This window comes from Hylobates moloch, unplaced genomic scaffold (genome assembly GCF_009828535.3).
Source record: "Hylobates moloch isolate HMO894 unplaced genomic scaffold, HMol_V3 SCAFFOLD_1, whole genome shotgun sequence".
NCBI classification, from domain to species: Eukaryota; Metazoa; Chordata; class Mammalia; order Primates; family Hylobatidae; genus Hylobates; species Hylobates moloch.
The window spans coordinates 230,414,449-230,433,893 of NW_026652276.1; the positions used below are offsets into that span (position 1 = coordinate 230,414,449).

The following is a 19,445-nucleotide window of genomic DNA, read 5'->3' on the forward strand; positions in this document are numbered from 1 at the left end:
GTTTTTAAGAAGTAGCTTTTGCTGTTCCAGTTTCACAAACACTTAGAGCTTTGGCCTAGAACGTGGGTACTTGCCCCTTTACCGTCCCTGCCCTCCAATGCCTTCTATTAGTGGAAACGGGCTCTCGGGGCAGTCTCCTTCCTGTATCCCCATTACTGTTTCAGCTCCTCCACCCAAGCCCGCCAGCCCTCCAGCTACTCTGTAAACAGTCTCCTTCCTCCTTAGCCTTTCCCTGCAAGTCTGCCTTTTTATCCATCCTTGTACACCTGAAGGCCAGCTTTCCCCTCAAGCCATCCCTCCCCTTCAGCCTCTGGACAGCACTTAAAACTAGAGCAGAACAGCATCTTCCAGGAACAAAGGCTCTTTCAGCATTTCCTAGTTGTCTTAATTGTACCCCTTCTGGATCCAGTCATTCTGCCTGGGATGGGGTAGTACTGGTCTTCTATTTCCAAGACGAACCACCAAGATCTATTGCTCAATGAGTGAGCCCTCAGAAGGCCAAGACAGTTTGCAGAGGATGAAATGTCAACATGTTAAAGTATAAGTAACTTTAATGGAGAGGGTGGGGTCACCTTCTCAGCCTCATTCTCCACGTTGCCTCCAGACCCCAGCTCCTCCACCGTCTCTCCATGCTTCTCCTCTCTCCAAGCCATCTTCTTTCAACACTCTCTCCTCTCACCGTTCATGCCTTCTCTGATATACTGGACTCCACAAACAGTGGACACTTTTAGAACCAGGCTAACAATCTTATTTTCCTCACCGCCCTCTCTTTCTGTCCTCAGGAATGTCAAACACCATGGCAATGTACTTCCAATGCTAAGGCCTCCCGAGATTTCCATCCTGCTGCCTCTACGAATGTTCACAAACTCCACTCATGCAGCTCTTAAGGGGTGTGGTGAGGCAGACAGTCAGCATTTTCCACTAGTGTCTTCTACCCTGCTTCTTCTTTATCAGCTGGGCACATGGCTTCCCAGAAGGAAATCTGCATTTCCTAGACCCTCTTGGAGCTGTGAGGCCACAGGCATAAGGCTGGTCAATGAGAATCAGGTGAAAATGATGGGCGTCCTTACAGGAAAGACTTGTCTTTTCCATCTTCCTGCTGCCTGTGAGGTCGATGAGATGCCAATGTGGGTGATGTCATGCTGGAATGAAAGCCAAGCCGGCCAGACGGCCAGAAAGAAGAACTTGAGTTCTTGACCCTATGGAAAGCCATGCCTGCACCAACTAGCTGCGGACTTTCAAGTGGTAGCTTTTAAGCTTCTGGTTTGTTTGCTTCTTTCCATTTTGCTATAATCCTTCGTTATTTTCGTTGTTCAACATTCATTGCCAAACTTGATCACCACTTATTCCAAGATCTTAGAATCCGAAAACTCCTTCAATGACACCTCTTCTGATGTTTACGTGTACTTACTGTTACAGAAAAGGGTTCATTATCCTCATTTTGACCTTAATCTTGTTTACCTCTCTCTCTCTGTTCCCATGACCTGAGAGCCACCTTGGGGCTCAGCTATCTGCCTGCCTATTATGGACCCCATGTTTGGCCTCTCAGTCATGATTCCAGCTCCTTTGAGGGCTTGGCCTGTGGTCTGTATACCTCCCTCATGAGCCCTTCTGCTTCTGCGGATACACTTGCCATTGGCCTTTCCCACCTTTGCTCTAGGGGAGCCAGTCTTTGCTGGAGTAAATTGTAGAGCCAGACAAATGGTCCCACTGCAAATCTATGCCAGTCTGACCTCAACCAGTGCCTCTCTCTAATGAGCAATGAGTCTATTCCTTTCTAATTCACCTCTTCTCCATTTCCCACAGTGCCTGGTTCAGGCTTTGCCCTTCTTCCCAAGTAATGATTCCCACTCTACCTCCTTTATTCTCTTTGGATGACCTGTTTTCTACCTGACTGAGAAGACCAAGGTATAGAGTCCCCTCAGCATCCTCTGCTTCTCTGCATCTTCACATTCTCCTCATCCCCTCCAGGGTAAGCGACAAAGCCGGGTTTTAACCAATTCCCTGCCAATGGATATTTAGATGGTCTCCAGTGTTTGCTGTGAGGAATTTAAAAACCGCTGTCCATGAATCTCCACATATATGTGTCTTCATGCAATGATAGGAATATTTTTGAAGGACAAATTCCTACAAGTGGTACTCTGTAGAAAATCTTTTTTTTTTTTCTAACTTTATTTTAGGTTCAGGGGTACACGTGCAGGTTTGTCATATTGGTAAACTCATGTCATGGAGATTTGGCGTACAGATTATTTTGTCAGCCATGTACTATGCATATGTATTTTTTCTGATCTCTCCTGTCACCCTCAAGTGCAAGCGTGTAGTGTTCCCGTTCTGTGCCCATGTGTTCTCATCATTTAGCTTCCACTTGTGAGAACATGCAGTATTTGGTTTTCTGTTCCTGTGTTAGTTTGCTAAGGATGATGCCCTGCAGCTCCATCCATGTTGCTCCAAAGGACATAATCTCGTTCTTTTTTACAGCTGTATAATATTCCATGGTATGTATGTGCCACATTTTTAAAAGACTATTATTTTGGGGGTATCTTTTTTTTTTTAGCAAAAGAAATTTGCTTTTCACTTGACAAATTATCACGAACAGTATTCTATGTCAAATACAAGTCTCCAGACACAGCCACTGGGTCTCCTTTCAGTGCAGGGAAAGGTGGTGTCACCTAGTTACAGTTCTGTCCCCAGCCTAGCACACCTCACATGATGCCCAACAATTGCTACTAAGAGAATTATCTGGATGACCTGAAGGGTCTCTCCATTTATAAAGGTCAACAAGGCCACCAGGGTGTCCTTAGCCAGAAGTGATGATGGAGAAAGAAGTATTAGTGACAGGAGGGAGGCCAGAGTTCAGAGAAACAGAACTGGCCTGGACATCCAAACCGGCAGAGCTGGGTCTTGCTCTTGTTGTGTCAACACATGAAAATTGTGTTAATTACACTATCCTCCTATGACTGGGTGTATGGCTCAGGGGTAGAGCATCTGACTAGAGATTAAGAGGTCCCTGGTTCAAATCCAGGTGCCCTCTACCCTGTTTTAATCACCGAAGTGGGTCCTGGGTCATAAGCTCCACCCAATCCACCCACTTGGGGAAAAATGACATAGCCTATCTAATCCCTGATGCATAGCATCTCTGAAGTGCAGACTCAATAGCCCTCAAATGATTTTATGGACTTTAAAGTTTGTAAGGCACAGACCCCTGCCTCCTGCAGCCCTCTGGGTACCACTCCAGCACTTTTGCAGAGTAGTCCAAAATCTCCCCAAGGACATCCACGTGATCCCCAAGAGGGCTGGGCCATGTCTCTAAGTCCTGCTGTATTCTGCACAGCACCCAGCCTCCACTGTGGCACAGGAGAACCTGAAACAGCCACAGTCTCACGCCCGCCTTCAATGGGCATGAGAAATCTAATGAGCTTAGATTTCTAAGCTTAGTGTGCTGCACCCTGGACTTTAGCTCTGTGCCCTCAGGTTCTGGATTTCCCATCTGGGGCTGCTGCAGACTCACACCCTGGCCTACCCAGACCAAGGATTGGGGAAAAGTAGGATTCTGGGAGGCTCTGTGAGACTGCGGGCAAGGAGCGAGATGATGGAGGAAGTCAGCTGGGACTTCCCAGAGGACTGACCTGATGTCATCAACCTCTTCTCTCTCCTCCATGCAGACAGATACAGATCATGGGCTCCAGTAAGAGAAAGGAAGCTGGAGTCAGATTCCAAAATCAGTAAATAAAAATAAGAATAGGTAAAGGGCAAGCCGACTGGAACCTTTTGATCAGTCCTCTAAGGCTCATCTCATTATTATGTGATGAAAACCTTGCAGTCTGTAGCCTTTTGGGTGAGAGGAGCACACCATGGGTAGTAACTGTGGTCTCTCGAGCCCCCTCTGATGGTGGTAGCTAAACAAAGCAAGATGCAGGATGTCTTCTTTTCTGGGATATTCTGATGTTACCCAAATTACTGGATCTCCAGAAGCTTCACAGATGCAGCAGAGCCACCAATAATCCCAAATTATGTGGATATTTCCCACTCCTCCATGTAGTTTCCAGGCAAATAGCTGAAGGGCCTAATATGGGAAATCGGGCAGAAGGATTTACTGTCCATGACTGGATATTTTGGCAGAGTCCTTTTCTCAAGCTTGGCTTCCCTATCATCAAGGGAGGCAGGTTCTTTGAGCAGATTCAGACCTGGGGAATGGGTCAGAGGTCAGGAACCTCCATTGTGCCAGCTATGGTGGTAGTTCAGGTCTACACATCTAGGGGGTCACGATGGGCTCCCCATTCTCAGGCCAAAAATCTTCACCACTGATGAGTCACAGCCAAGACCTGTGTGGCACAGACCACGGAATAACAGCCAAACTTCACTTCGGGCTAAAGTATCACAGTGCTTGGCCTCTGACACCCTAGGATCCTCCCAGCCCCACTGAAATCAGAGGCTCCCTTTCCGCTATCATCCCTCCCACCAGCATCTCTGTCCACAGACAACAGCTACCAGAACTCTTTTTACGAATGTAGAAGCTCCACACACCTACGTATTTTTCAAGCCAGGTTAAGTCACATGTGATAAATCCACTCTAACTTACCTACCCCCTGAAGCCTATGGATTCTTTCTACATTATAGCAAGAAATCCCTAGTATCTCAAATGCATTTAGAATTGGCCTCCTGTGAATCCAGGCTTAGGTCCACCAACAGAGCAAACAGTTTTATCCCAGCTGCTCTAGCTATGGTATCTTAAATAGAATTTTAATTGGGTACACTCCTAATAAAAAATTCAGGCTCATTTAAAACTACAGTTTTTCTACTTTATGAAGTACTCCAATAATCTGTATCCACACATGGTCTTAAAGTTTTTGCTGACATACATTAGCCAGCTGGAACTGATTTTGGTATCTGCGTCTTCGCCTCCCAGCAACTGGTGCCCAGGCTCAACTGAGATCTTACTCTCACTGCAGGTCAAGAGACCATGAGGGTGGGGAACCCAATCTCTTGCAGTGAAAACCCTTCCATCTGGGCTGGTTGGCTTTCAGGCAGGAAGAAGCGGCAGGCTTGGAGATTAGGTAGGGTTGGTGATTTGGGATAAATCAAGTTTTCCAAATGCTCCCCTAAGTCCATCTTACAATTCCTGAAGTTCTGCCCTCTTAATCACTGACCTATTTGCAGCTGGGAGACTGGGGGAAGCTGCCAATTCCATGGACATCAAAGTTTGGCAAGCCACAGGGATCAGCCCTGGCTCTCATTTTCAGCTGTTTCACTTATTTGGTGGCAGGAGATCAGAGAGTTTTGTTATACAGTCAGAAAAAGGCCTGTGTTTTAGTCCATGTAGAACACATCATACAGGGTGACACGTGAGCTATCTGCCTTAAAACTGGTAGGACCAGCCATCCTGCCCAGAGGCCACTTATAATCTGGGAACTACAAATCTGTCCTGATGGAACTGCAGGCAAAAGTTACTCAACTTTTCTACAGTCTGATATGGACTTCTGGATTTCTATCCCCATAAACTACCTAGATTGTCATTACCTTCAAGTTTAATGAGGCCAGATTTCCAATTCACATTCCCTTCACGTTTCTGTAATCACTTGTTACACATCCCTGGTACCAGCAAGGGCACTTTGATTAAAGATGTCATCTAAGGTTACTGTAGACACAGGGGGCAATTGCTCACAGGATGGCAAGAAACTCATGCACCTCAGAGAAGCCTGCAGAGCCAGGCTCGTCAAATAGGCAGGACCGGCTGGGTGCGGTGGATCATGCCTGTAATCCCAGCACTTTGAGAGGCCGATGAAGGTGGAGCACGAGGTCAGGTGTTTCAGACCGGCCTGGCCAAGATGGCGAAACCTCGTCTCTACTAAAAATACAAAAATTAGCTGGGTGTGGTTGCAGGTGTCTGTAGTCCCAACTACTCGGGAGGCTGAGGCAGGAGCATCGCTTGAACCCCAGAAGCGGAGGTTACAGTGAGCCAAGATCGTGCTGCTGCACCCCATCCTGGGCAAGAGAACGAGACTCTGCCTCAAAACAAACAAACAAAAAAACCAGGCAGGACCTCAGCCCACCCTGGCTTGGGAGCCGCCACTGCCACCACAACAGACGCTGGCTGCAGCCTCTGGCCCTACTGCCATTGCCAGAGCTCTGCCATCTCCAGAATGAATTCCAAATTCACCCTGCCTCTATGTAGGATTTATTCAACCTTCACAGTCTTGTTTAGGAGAATATAGTTGGCCAAACTGAAGCCACTACCAATTGTGCTGGTTAGTTTTATGCGTCAGCTAGGCACAGTGGCTCACGCCTGTAATTCCAGCAGTTTGGTAGGCTGAGGCATGTGGATCACTTGAGGTCAGAAGATTGAGACCAGCCTAGACAACATGGCGAAACCCCATCTCTACGAAAAATACAAAAATTAGCTGGGTGCGGTGGTGCGCACCTGTGGTCCCAGCTACTCGGGAGGCTGTGAGCCCAGGAGATGGAGACTGCAGTGAGTTGAGATCACGCCACGACACTGTAGCTTGGGTAACAGAGGGAAACCCTGTTTGTCTCAAAAAAAATTTTTTTTCCTTAAATGTGTCAGCTTGGCTAGGCCATGGTGGCCAGACGTTTGTCCATAGCAATCTGGATGCTGCTGTGAAAGTATCTTTTAGATGTGATTAACATTCAATCTATAGACTTTGAGTAAAGCAGATTACCCTCCAAAATGTGGGTGGGCCTCATCCGATCAGATGAAAACCTTATGAGGAAATGTCTGCTGTCTTCCAAGAAAGGAGCTCTGTCTTCAGGCTCGAGCTGCAACCTCAACTCTTCCCTGTGTCTCCAGACTGCTGCCACGCCCCGCAGACATCAGATTTGAGAGCCCCCACAACGGCATGATCCAATTCCTTAAAATCTCTATGAGCGCGCATACACACACACACACACACACACACACACACACACACACACACAGCCCCTATCAGTTCTGTTTTCTCTGAGGAACCCTCATTCACACACCAACATTCGGGGGGGGACATATCTGACCTCGTTTTTTCCTTAACCAGAGACAGGATCCTCTTCCACCAAAACTTACACAATTCTGAATTCCCCAAATGAGGCTTGAGATGTGCAAGAGAAAAAAGAGTTCTCTCCAGACCTGTGAGCACTGACTTAGCCTTCAAGAAACTGGGTTTCTCTAGAGCTTCTGGTGTCAGGCAAGGCTTTCTAGTGAAGACCTGACCTGCTTCCTCTCTTTCCTGCTTTGCAGAATGAATCCATGTGTGTTGAAGAAAAGCTAAGAGTAGAACATCCTATCATGATCAGTGAGTGAAAAGATGTTGGGAGAAAAGCTGAGTGTTGGGAGAGAAGCTGAGGCAGTGCTTGCATGTCTGGCTAGACTTGCTGGCTCCTTGCTTCTAGCACTCCCATTATTCGTATGTTTCTCATTCACTTGATACACTGTCTCCTTTCAATCCCCACATCCTCACCACCTGTTTGTTTGAGCACCAATAAAAAGCGTGTGCTCCCAGAGCTCCGGGCCTCCACCGCCTCCAAACTCACCATGGCCCCCTGGTCCCACTTTCTCTCTCAAACTGTCTTTTTCTCATTCCTTTGACTCCACTGGACTTCGTCACCCCGACCTGGTGTTGGGTCTGATCACCCCAACAAAAGAAAATAGGGAGGGGGCACCTGGATTTGAACCAGGGACCTCTTGATCTGCAGTCAAATGCTCTACCCCTGAGCTATACCCCCATTTAATTGCCTGTCTCCAGTAAGAACTATAAACCTGTATGGCCACACCCTGACTGTCATCATCATGAGATGTGTACTTGCTTTGTCACCATACAACCTGTTCCTACTCCACACCTGCCTGCCAGCTCTACTTACAACCAGCATCCTTCCTCCTCCAGTGTCTGAATGAAGGCAGGGACATTAAAATCACTGAGGTTTGAAGCCAGAACATCCTTTAAACTCGCCTAGAAAGGCAGGACTCAAAGAATTGGTTGCTCAACAGACCCTTTAAAGGTGAGGCTGGGCTGGGCAGAGCCAGGTAAAAGCAAAAGTTCTTGAGCCCCACTTGAGGACTCCTAAGCCAGACTGTCTGGGAAAGGACCTAGGGACAACGTGTGCTTCTAACCAACTCCCTGCACCATTCTGACTCATGGTTTGGAAACACTGGTTTAATGTGTTCCCTTACATGGTACAGATCTAGAAAAAATGACAGTATTTAAAATCATGCCCAAACAAAACACACCTGACTAATGACCAAGTCATGACTAGAATCCACATTCATGCTAAAGGGCCTCTTTGCACTGAACACTCTGGGGCAGGAGTTGAACTGCCTTTTCCTTTCCTCTTCTTTCCTCTTATCCTCCATTCGCTGAATCCCACGATATGTCAGATAAAAGTAGTGACCAGAAGACAGGATCCAATCCATGGAAAAGTGGAGAAGTGGGAATCAGAGAAATCTGTGGTCACTGAGACGTGACACAGGATGGAGTGATTGCAAACACGTGGGCAGAGTGAAAGGAAGGGCCAACAAGTGACACCGTCTTGAACCAGGGACTACTTGATATGCAGCCAGATGCTCTGCTCCCAAAATGTGCCCTCTCATCTGTTTAGACTTTCCTGATTGACACTGTTTCACCTATGTTCCCACGCCCAAGGATCTAATATACATCGTAATTTCTCATCATTTTCAGTGAACCACTGGCAATGGTTCTTCAGACAGACCTTTATCTGGCTTTGAACTTACCCTGTCCTTCCCCATGGACCTATCAGAGGACTTCTAGAAATCTTTCCTGCCTAGAATCCTGCAGCCGCCTCCTCAGTCCCTGTGTGGGGCAACAATTTGGATAATTGCTGTTTAGAGCTGGAGGCTTGCTCTCTCCTTCTCTCCTGCTTCAGTTTTATCTTCTCTTACCTACATCCCATACTCTCTCTCCCCTTCACTTTCACCCTCTGCACAGTGGGGTACTTTAGGCCTTGGCCTACATTTTCCTGACTGTTTTCTCTTCTTCCCTCTCCTCATTTATTAGTCTTTGCCTTTAAAAGGGAGACACCTTAACAGATGGGACCCAGCCCCATGCTGGCCCCAAACCATTAGCTCAGCACAACTGGCAGGGCCAGGAACAGGCATGAAGGCAAATATTTGAGCCCTGAAGCTCAGGCCTCCGGTATCCTGAATTAAGACAAGGATCTCTCCCCATTAGGTTGGCAGAAATGTAATTACAGAAACTGGGCAAAGACTAAGGAAACAGGTTCTTCATAGTTAACTGCTGCTGGGAGCACCGGGTGGCACTGGGGTACCCCTGGGGACAGCAATATGGCAACGGCAGAGACAAAATCAAGCAAGCCTACGACGTGGTGAGGTCACTGCTGGGTCTGTTTTCTGGAGTAGCATCCCCACAGGAGCACAAAGAGATAGGCCCAAGAATGATCACTACAGAATCGCTTGTGAGCGTGAAAAATCAGAAAAAGCTTAAGTGCCAATAAGTGGATGAATGGAAAATAAGTTACAATATAGTTGCTTCTGGAATATTAAGCCTCTGTTAAAAGGAATGAACTTGATCTACATGTATCAACATGGATAAGTCTGAAATACAGAATAATGAGTGATAAATATGATGACATCTATGTAACGTTTCAAAACACAAAAATCCATATATTGTTCACAATTACCAATGCACACAGTAGACGTTTTAAAATGTGGACAGAGGGTGAGCGCGGTGGCTCACATCTGTAATCCAGCACTTTGGGAGGTCAAGGCAGGTAGATCACGAGGTTAGAAGATCAAGACCATCCTGGCTCACACGGTGAAACCCTGTCTCTAACAAAAATACAAAAAATAGCCGGGCGTGGTGGCATGAGCCTGTAGTCTCAGCTACTCCAGAGGCTGAGGCAGGAGGATTGCTTGAACCTGGGAGGCGGAGGTTGCAGTGAGCCAAGACCATGCCACTGCTCTCTAGCCTGGGCAACAAAGCGAGACTCCGGCTCAAAAAAAAAAAAAAAAAAAAATGTGGATAGAAAGGATAAACAGACAATTCAGGACAAGCGGACAAGCGGCTGCCCTAGGGAGGCCTGGGAGACCTAAATGGCATCAAAAATCCGTTATTTTGCACACACACACATCACACACATACACACACACGTTTTAAATTACACAGCATGGCATACATTCAGCAAATAGTTATTGAATTCCTACTCTATGCTCAGCAATATTCCAGGTGCCTAGAATGAATATACGAAGAAAACAGCTAAAAAGTCTTTGTACTTTTGAAACTGACATTCTAATGAGGGAGACCTGACATACAATGAATCTATAAATAGGAAACATATATATTACGTGAGCCTGTCTAACACGGAAGACCCAAAGCAGGAAAGTAGGCCCGGAGTCCTGGGTGGGGAGGGCCTGCAGTGCTGATGACAGGAAAGGCCTGCAGGTGGGACCTGCCTGAGGAGGACTCCCAGCAGAGGGCACTGCAAAGGCCCTGGCACAGGGTGGAGGGAACAGCACCAGGGATGGTGCAGCTGGGCAGAGAGTGAGAGAAAAGTGGAGGAGGTGAGCCGACGGTGCGGGTTAGATGGAAAGCCAGGACTTGGGTCTAAAAGGGATCACTCTGCTGGGCTGAGACGAGACTCTGGGGGATCAGGGCAGGGGCAGAGGGGCTGGCAACAACCTCAGCAAGAGACGATAAGCCTGGGTGTCAGACTGGAGGGGACAAGGTGTGGACAGACTCTGGGCAAACCTGGCAGGGCGGGCCAGTAGGGCTTCTGGTGGAGTGGATGGGGATGTGGAGGAGGAGGTCAGAGAGGACTCCTGGGGTTTTGCCTGCAAATGGAAGGATGGAGCTGCCATTTACTGGGTTGGGGAGAATGCGGGAGGAGCAGGCTATTCAGAGAAGACAGGAGCTCAGCTCTGGGAATGTTTAGGGGGAAGTCTATGAGACACTCAGGTGGAGATGCAGGCCAAGCAGCTAGATGTGCGGAATTTAGGGCAAAAACCCAGGTTTGAGGCGCACATTTCTAGATGGTACATGTGGCCCCAAGACCCTGGGAGACGATGGGAGTGAGGAAATGCAAGTAGAGAGGGGGTGTGAAAACCAGGGGCGCTCTGGGGCTGAGAGGCTCTACAGGGCAACAGGAACCAGCGAAGAGAGAGCAGTGAAGGTGGGTGGCAGGTGAGAGGAAAGTGAGCGACATGGCAAGTGTTACGAACAGGCCAAGTAAGAAGACAGACCATTCAGCACCACGGAGGGCCCTTGGTAAGTAACCGAGGTTGGAGAGGTTTTGGTGGAGGGGGTAAGAGAGTGGGAGGGAAGGGGCAAGAGACAGCAACCACAGATGTACCCAAGGGGTTCTGCCATGAAGTGGAGCAGAGAAGCAGGCCGTGGCTGTAGGGGTAGAAGTCAAGGCAGGATTGACTGTGCTGCCCTTGAGAAGCTGGCATGGGGTGGGATGCAGCGCCAGGTGGAAGTGGGGCTTTGGCTGGAGAGTCAACAGTTTAGCAGTCACAGGACTGAAGGCAGAGAAAGGGGCACAGGTGCAGGCAGATGGCATGGGGAGGGCTGTGCAAGTGAGTGGTGTATTTCTCTTTAATTAAAAAAAGGAAGTTAAAAATGTGAAACCAATCTCAGCTGTGGGCCATACAGAAACAGATGAGCTAAATTTGGCCATCAGCCACAGTTGGCCAGCCCCTAGGCTAGGGAAGCATGGTGTGACTGCGCGGCAGAGCACCCACTGAAGTCGCTGGGCGTGGATGTCACGTGACACCAGCAGCCAGCTTATGTGGTTCTCTGCAGCCATGTGCAGCTGTTTGACTGCAGGTGCAGAATGCCAACGGATTTCACCAGGTGGATACAATAAACAAAACAAGGGCAAGGGCACTGAGGCTGTGTGCAAAGGGAGACCACAATGGTGGGCATGGAGGGAAATGAGGAGTGAGGGCAGTGAAAAGGCAGCAAGATTGATGGCTTGCAGGTCTTGAAAGACTGGAAACTGCTAGAATCAGGACACCAGACAGGGAATTGAAGGGACAGTAGGAGGCGGCCAGGGACTGGTGTGCTGGAGATGGAGATGCTGGGTGTGGTGCAGTCACTGTCATCACAGTCATGGATGGCCATGGGATGGGTGGAGGGGGCACAGGACCATCAACAAGAAGGCTGCCATGGCCAAGACTGAGGGCAGGAAGAGTGATGAGAAGAGAGGGAAGGTCTGCAGAAGCAGCAAAAAAGATGAGGCCTGAGACCCAAAGGCAGGGTCTCTAGAGAGGGAGTGAGGCTGGCAGAGATGCAATCATGAGAGGCGAGGACCCTGTCCCCGGTGGGCCTGGGCTCAGAGGGAGGCAGGGAAGAGGATGACAAGCACTCAGAGGGCTGCGGTCCCCTGGAGTTCAGTCTGAGCAGGGAACACTCAGGACCTGGCGGGTCTGCTGCGCCCTGACTCCCACAAGGCTCAGTGGAGGGATGTGCAGGAGGTGAGAAGGGAAGGTGAGATCTCACAAGGGGACGGGCTAGGCCCAATGTGGCAAGGGATGAGCTGTGATTCTCGGCTCCTTGGAAAAACAGGACAGGGATAAAGGCCACACAGGATCCCTGCCAACAGGCTCAACGTGGACAGGGGAGTTTGTGTCTACTCATCTTTTCTACTGGTTGGTAGAGGCCACGGACGCTGCTGAACACTATACGATGCAGCCAGAGAGTGTTACGGGGTCTTACCAGCAACCAGCATATTTCCAGGCCCCTCTTTACTCTCGTTTAATGATGCTGTGGAAGTGAGGGAAGCCTCCACACATGGTGTAAATACAACGAAACCCACCCACCCAGAACCTCCCACCCAGGCTAGGAAGCTGGACACGCACGGGTTGTAACCCTCTTTTCCAGCCCAAAAGTATCTGTCCTCGGCCATCTTTATGTCCTCTAGCGCTCAGCACTGTCCTTGCCATCTAGAAGATTCTCAAAATGCATCTGTAGAACTAAACTGTCAATGTCCTGATGACGACAGGCAAGCGGCCAGTTCAGAACATGCTTCTGCCCTCAGGGAAGTGCAAATCTGACTGAGATGAGATGATGAATATGGGGGATGCGTTTAATTTCACACAAGTGGAGCACAGGAGGGCCTCTGCGGATCACCACCTTTCTCAGTGTCAGACGAAAGGGAAAACCAAGGCAGGTGGGATGGTCAAGGGTGGGTCTTCTGGAGGAATCAGAGGTTGAGCCTTGCAGAGATGTGGTCTCCCTCGTCGAATGGCCCAGCAGGTCTTCACTTCAGAAATTTGGTTTTTCTCCTGTGTCCATCTGTCCTTCCCTTAACTTTCAAAGATGCTGACTGGCTCCAGGGAAATCTGAGACACTGACATCTGGTAACCAGATTCACCTTAAATAAATGTGTGCTTCTAATCATACCAAACCATAAGGCTGACCAATGGATTTATGTTCTACAACTGCTACTGGCTTAAATTAAGGTTGAGTTCAGACGCGGTGGCTCATATCTGCAATCTCAGCACTTTGGGTGGCCAAGGCGGGCAGATGGCCTGTCAGGAGTTCAAGACCTGCCTGGCTAACATCAGGGGTGAAACCGTCTCTACAAAAATACAAAATTAGCTGGGCATGATGGCAGGTACCCATAATCCCAGCTACTCGGGAAGCTGAGGCAGGAGAAATACTTGAACCCAGGAGGCGGAGGTTGCAGTGAGCTGAGATCGTGCCACTGCACTCCAGCCTGGGTGACAGAGCAAGATTCCACCTCAAAAATAAATAAATAAACAGACATTGGTTCTCGGAAGCAAGGCTGACTTTTTGCAAAGCTTTGAATTAATTTTGTTTTCAATACACAGCTGCCCCTTGAATAACATGGGTTTGAACTGTGCAGGCTTATAAGTGAATTTCCTTCTGCCTCTGTCACCCCTGAGACAGTAAGACCAACCCCTCCTCTTCCTCCTCAGTCTACTCAATCTGAAGATGACAATGAGGATGATGACCTTTATGATGACCCACTTGCACTTAATTAGTAAATATATTTTCTTTTCCTTATGATTTTCCTAATAACATTTTTTCTCTAGCTTACTGTAAGTATACAATACATAACATATACAGCATACAAAATATGTGTTATACTCTGTTCATAGTATCAAGGCTTCTGGTCAATAGGAGACTATCCGTTAACTTTTTGGAGAGTCAAAAGTTAGACGTAGATCTTCAGCTGCGTGGGACTGGGGGCTAGCGCCCCTGGCCCCTGTGTTGTTCAAGTGTCCACTATGCTCCTGACTTCCCTCTCAGTGTCCTCCTCTCCCTCCCCTCAACGTGTGCCCTGCCTTTGTCTCTTCCTAAAAAATTAGGTTTGTCACCTGTCTCCCTGATAGAAAGTGTTCGTTTCTGGAGCATTAGCTGAGTAAGTTAGACATTAAAACTCAACTATAAAAAACTCAGACGTAAAACCTGTAAGTTTCATGTTTCTCCTCGGCTCTCTCTGGAAAGATCACACCCTTCCTGGCCTTTCCATCTGTTTCCCGCACATCACCTGATGCCTCCCTGGCCTTCTCCCAGCCCTTACCTGGACTGGGGTCCACAGGAACATCTGGAATCTTGGGGCCAGGGCAGCGCCAGTTGCAGGGCTCCTTCCCTTGTCCAATCTGGGAGAGGACCTCGGGCTTGGAGATGGCATAGTCTGAGGAAAGACAGGTTAGTTTTTGTCACATTCCAGTCAGAGCTGAGGACAGTCAGCCTGGAAAATCAACAATGGTCTAGAAACGAAATCTCCTGATCGTCATAGCGCAGTAGCTCTCAACCACGGCAATTTTGCTCCCCGGGGACATTTGGCAAAGTCTGGAGACAATTGTGGTTGTCGTGCTCAGGGCTGGGGGAGAGGTGACTGGCATCTGGAGGGTAGAGGCCAGGGCTGCTGCTCAACATCCTACGATGCAGAGGATGCCCCCGACACACAGAATCACCTAGTCCCAAATGTCAACAGTGCCGGGGTGAAGAAACTGCCACAGAGCGTGCACGTTAAACAGCAGTGCACTTGTGCTGACGAAACAACCTCACGTCTGCACCTGCTCCCGTCCTGTCTAACAGATCTCACTGCCCTTGGCTCCAGGGTCACACAGAAACCATCAGGAAGAGGAAATCAGCCCAGGAAGAAAGAGTCCAGGCCCTTCCTGGGCAGGATCAAACAAGGAGAGCAGCAGTAGCCCAAGAAAATGAGGGAAGTAAAGTTTTGAGGCATGAAGAAAATGTCAGCTGCAAGCAGCACCACTGGCCCATGTTCTCCACTGACCTCAAGACATGTTGCCGTAAGGGCCACGCGTATCTGTAGAAGAAGGCTGAATTAGAAAGAGTCTTCCTCAAATGTGAGTCGATTACTTACTGGATCTGAGAGCAGGAGGGGTCCTTCCCGCTCCAAGTCAGTACCAATAGAAAGGTCCATACCCTGGACCTGTGTAGGAGAGAAGCCACCACCTTTCCCAGCTTGGCATTCTGAGGCCCTGCGCACAGGGCGAAGGGAGCTTTTAACTCCATCACCCAGGGCTCATCTTTCACAGGAGGGAACAACTCTCAAGGTCAACACTTCTGGTGATTTACATATCATTGTCATGAAAACAACCAGGTGGAGAGAGAAGTACAGGGACTTCCAAAATCCAATAACGAGTGTCAAGCCTTACCCAAAGAGACCAGCGTCTCGCAGTTGCCCCTCATCACATGGTTGTAGAGCTCCTTCTGCCAGTCCTCCAGCTTGCCCCACACTTGCTCAGCGAACTACACAGCCACATCATCAAATGTCATAGGCACCTGAAACCACAAGTGTCACACTCGCTAACCCACACGCTCACGGGTTTGGCCGCTTGGGCTCCCACACCCCAAGGCGTCCCAGGGCTACCTTGGGGGACTCCCCCTTGCTGCCCGGGGGCAGCTGCAGGATCCAGAAGTTCCTGTTGCGCAGCAGGTTCTCCACGTTCTCCAGCCGCCTCTGCAGCAGCCCGTACTCCTGCAGCAGGGTTCCCAGCACGGCCCACTTGCCCTCCAGCTGGTTCCCGAACTCCACAGCTGTCTTCTCGCAATCAGCCAGCTTCTTCTCAGCCATCCCGGTTCGACCTTCTAGGGAAAGCAGGCGAGCAGCCCGCGATTCAATCTTCCTCTCCATGGCCTGAATCGTGGCTGCCATCGTCCACGGAGAAATCTTTCAGAAACAAAAGAGAAACTGGCATCATTCATTCCATCCACTGTCTTCATTGAGCCCCTCTCTCCCTAGGCACGGGGGAGCTGGGCTGGGAGCCCATAGGTATGGACAAGTGGGGCTATCCTGCACCATATGCCAGATCTCAGGTTGGCAATGCAGACCCTTATCACGCTGCTTACCACCCTACACAGTAATTTCCTACCCACGCCTACACTGTGGGCTCCCTGAACATGGTATTGCACCTTTTCACACCACGGTCCTTGACACATGCCTGGCACTCAGTGCAATTTTGCTACGTATACTGTGACTTAGCATTGCTCGGTATTTTAGTGGGGAAATGGTAAACTGCAGATTTACTAGAGCCCAGCCTGTACCTCCCCTCATGATTACACAGGAACTGTCTATTGACGATAACTCAGCAAAAAAAAAAAAAAAAAAAAAAAACCACAGCTCGTTCACTGAAACGGCACAAACAAGAGTACTGCTCATTTTTTTTAAAGCATCTTATGTCCCCTTTTAATAAAGATAAAAATCTAATGGCCAGTTCCTCTTCCCCCAGGACAGTCTCATTTTGTCCCCTTCCCATCTGCCCCTCCCCCACAAGCTAAAATCCCCATGACTGCAAATCTCCATCAGTCCAGAGTTTTTTGACACTGCCTGAGCCCTAGAAGATTCTTTCTCTTTCCCAATTCCCACCCCCTCAAGGTAAAAATGATGGCCTCGATCATTTTTGTAGCTGTACTAGGAGTGGTGACATATAGTCTGGTGAGGAAAATGGACATATGCCACAAACTTACACTTATATATGGGCAAAAACCATCTTAATCCGAGATGAGGGGCTTCTCTGTCCTTGGAAACATTCACATGGCCTATCAGTGACTGGCAGCTGGGGACAAGGAAGAAGGAGCTCATTTTGCCTTGGGTGGGGAGCTGGACTACTTGAGCCACCCACATCTGAAAGTGGAACCTACAGGGCAGAGAGGAGCTCCTGGTATCCATGCCCAAGGATCAACGCCTCCTTACAACATTCTGCAAAATAATGCCTCAACAAAAGGTTGGCGATTATTTGCAAAATGAAGAAGTGGCTACTAGAAACCAGTGTGGATTCACTTAGGGAAAGTCACTGAGAAATACAATGTGAATAGATACCTTAAAAAATAGAGACAAAAGGAGAGTTTGAGCAGAAGCAGAAAAAAACTTGTCCAGGACAGTACTCAAGGGCCTGTCTGGCTGTTTGGAGGGAAACAGGACCCAAAGAAGGTAGAACTCTAAGAGGTTTTCAAGGCTGGGATGTTCTGGACAAGCTGAACTGTTTCTAGGCAAAAACCCCAATGTGGGTGGGAGTCTTGCTCTCAAGGAGTAGGTGGTCCTACAAGTCCGGGTGGGCCTGCTTGGTTCTGGGTTTGAGTTCGCCCTCCACCTAAGGCCACTGTTCCCTCACCTCTTCTTTCTTAGATCAGTCCCTGCCACGTGAAGTCAAAGGCCAAGAGTTTACTCCAGAAGCTTCAACTGGTCACCAGCTCCCCATCCACTGAAATCCTACCGATCCTCCACGTGCATTATTACAGTCTTTGTGTGGCATGAAAGGGACCTCTGCATAAACTACTTTATTAAGAAAATATTAGTCTTTTACAGATGGATAACAAGGTGCCTGGTTTTCTTACAATTCTGATGGGGCCAGGAAACTCTGTGTAAGGCCTTCACACTATGTGGTGGGAGGTGGCGACTGTGCGCTGCCCATTCCAGCCCAGCTTCTTACTGACAAGTGGCTGGAATATGTGGGGCTGTCCTTAGACTCCTGCCGGGAAGCCGAAACTCTTTGCTTGAGAGGAGCTGATGGTAAGAAGAGCCCGATCCCTCACTGGCCGCCCACCCGCAGGATGAAATCCAGGCATGCAAGCCCCTTCCTAGTCTCTCTCTGCAGACTCCTTTCCCACTGCCTCCAAACCAAAACCATCTTCTCCAGGCTCATGGACTCCTTTCTGTGCCTGAACACGCCCTGCACTGTCCCGTCTCTCTACACCTTTGCACTCCTCCCTCCCTGGAAGCACCACTGGTCTAGCTGGGCGGGAAATCCTAGCCTTCCCTAAAAGCCCGGCTCAAATCACAGAGGCGCGGGGCATCAGGCCAGGAGGGGTGAGCAGCGGTACCAGGCGGCCCCCTGACACTCCTTCCCTCGGAGCCCACCGCAAGCTTCCACCTGGGCGCCAGTACTCACCCTTTTCTGTTTTGCACGATTGTTGCCCGCGTACCTGTCTGCTTGGTCCTTGAACACACAGCCACTGTGTGTCTTTTCACACTTCCAGGTGTGCGAGCCTGGGCAAGTTAACTTCTCTAAGCCCCAGGTTTTTCTTTTGCATGACAGAGATAACACCAGTACCCACCCCACAGGCTTGCTGTGAGGACAGAAGGACAGACTAAGGCCTCAACAGGGCTTGGTGCAGTACCTGGCTCTATATTCCCTTCCGCGCCGAGCCTGGGGAGCTGGGCACGTAAGGGGTGTCGGTAGACGCGGATTCGAAGCCGCACAACTCCCAGGTACCACTAAGCCACTGGGAGGAGCTGGGGGAGGGACCCACAGGCCGAGCGCCAGGCAGAAAAAGGAGCCTCGGGTGGGGGGACGCAGATGTAGGGTTCAGCGGCTGGGGCGGGGGCAGGAAGCCCCGGAGGGGCTTGGGTCGGCCCGGGGCGGGGACAACCGTTCCGCCAGCGCTCGGGCTCGGCCCGGAGTGGGGGGCCCGGCTGGCAAGCGCAGTAGGCCCCGGCAGACCCCGCGGCCCTGTTCCCCGGAGCCCCAGGCGCGGTAGTACAGCCCGGCTCGTGGAACCCCCGTGTGCCGGGCCCGGGTCGCCCGGGGCATCCAGGCCGCGAGTCCGTGCGCGCGCTGGTCGCCCTTACCGGAGCTGCGGCCGCCTCCTCCATGGCCCTGCGCTGTCCCCCGCGGCCCGGATAAAGTCGTCGCCGCTGCTGCGCGCGGTCCCACGCAGGCCCTGCCTGCCAGTGCTCTCCGCAGGCGGCACCCGCCCAGCCCTGCCTCCGCCGCCGCTCCTCCCAGCGCCGCCCGCAGTCGCGTCAACGCCTTTAGCTCCTGGCGGGTCCGCACTGTACCCTGGGAGCCGGCGCGGCCGACGAAGGCACATGAGGCTTCCGGGAGGCAGGCAGCCGCACAGCCCCACCTGCAGCTCCGGAGGCGAACTGCAGGCGCGACGCCCGCCTGGCCCGCGACCCGGAGCTGACCCCGCGCTGACCCCGCGACCCCTGGCCGACCCTTCGCTTCCCCGACTGCCGAGCGTGCGCGCGCAGTCACTGCG

At 50.2% G+C, this 19,445-nt stretch overlaps 1 non-coding gene and 1 pseudogene across 1 annotated transcript; both read right to left on the minus strand.

Moving 5' to 3' along the window:
- The window catches only part of LOC116814500 (zinc finger protein 746-like), a 29,499-nt pseudogene extending 10,270 nt beyond the window's left edge, over positions 1-19,229 (minus strand).
- TRNAC-GCA (transfer RNA cysteine (anticodon GCA)) lies at positions 7,642-7,713 on the minus strand. Its single transcript has one exon. It is a non-coding gene; the product is annotated as a tRNA-Cys (tRNA).
- Positions 19,230-19,445: the final 216 nt, after the last annotated feature.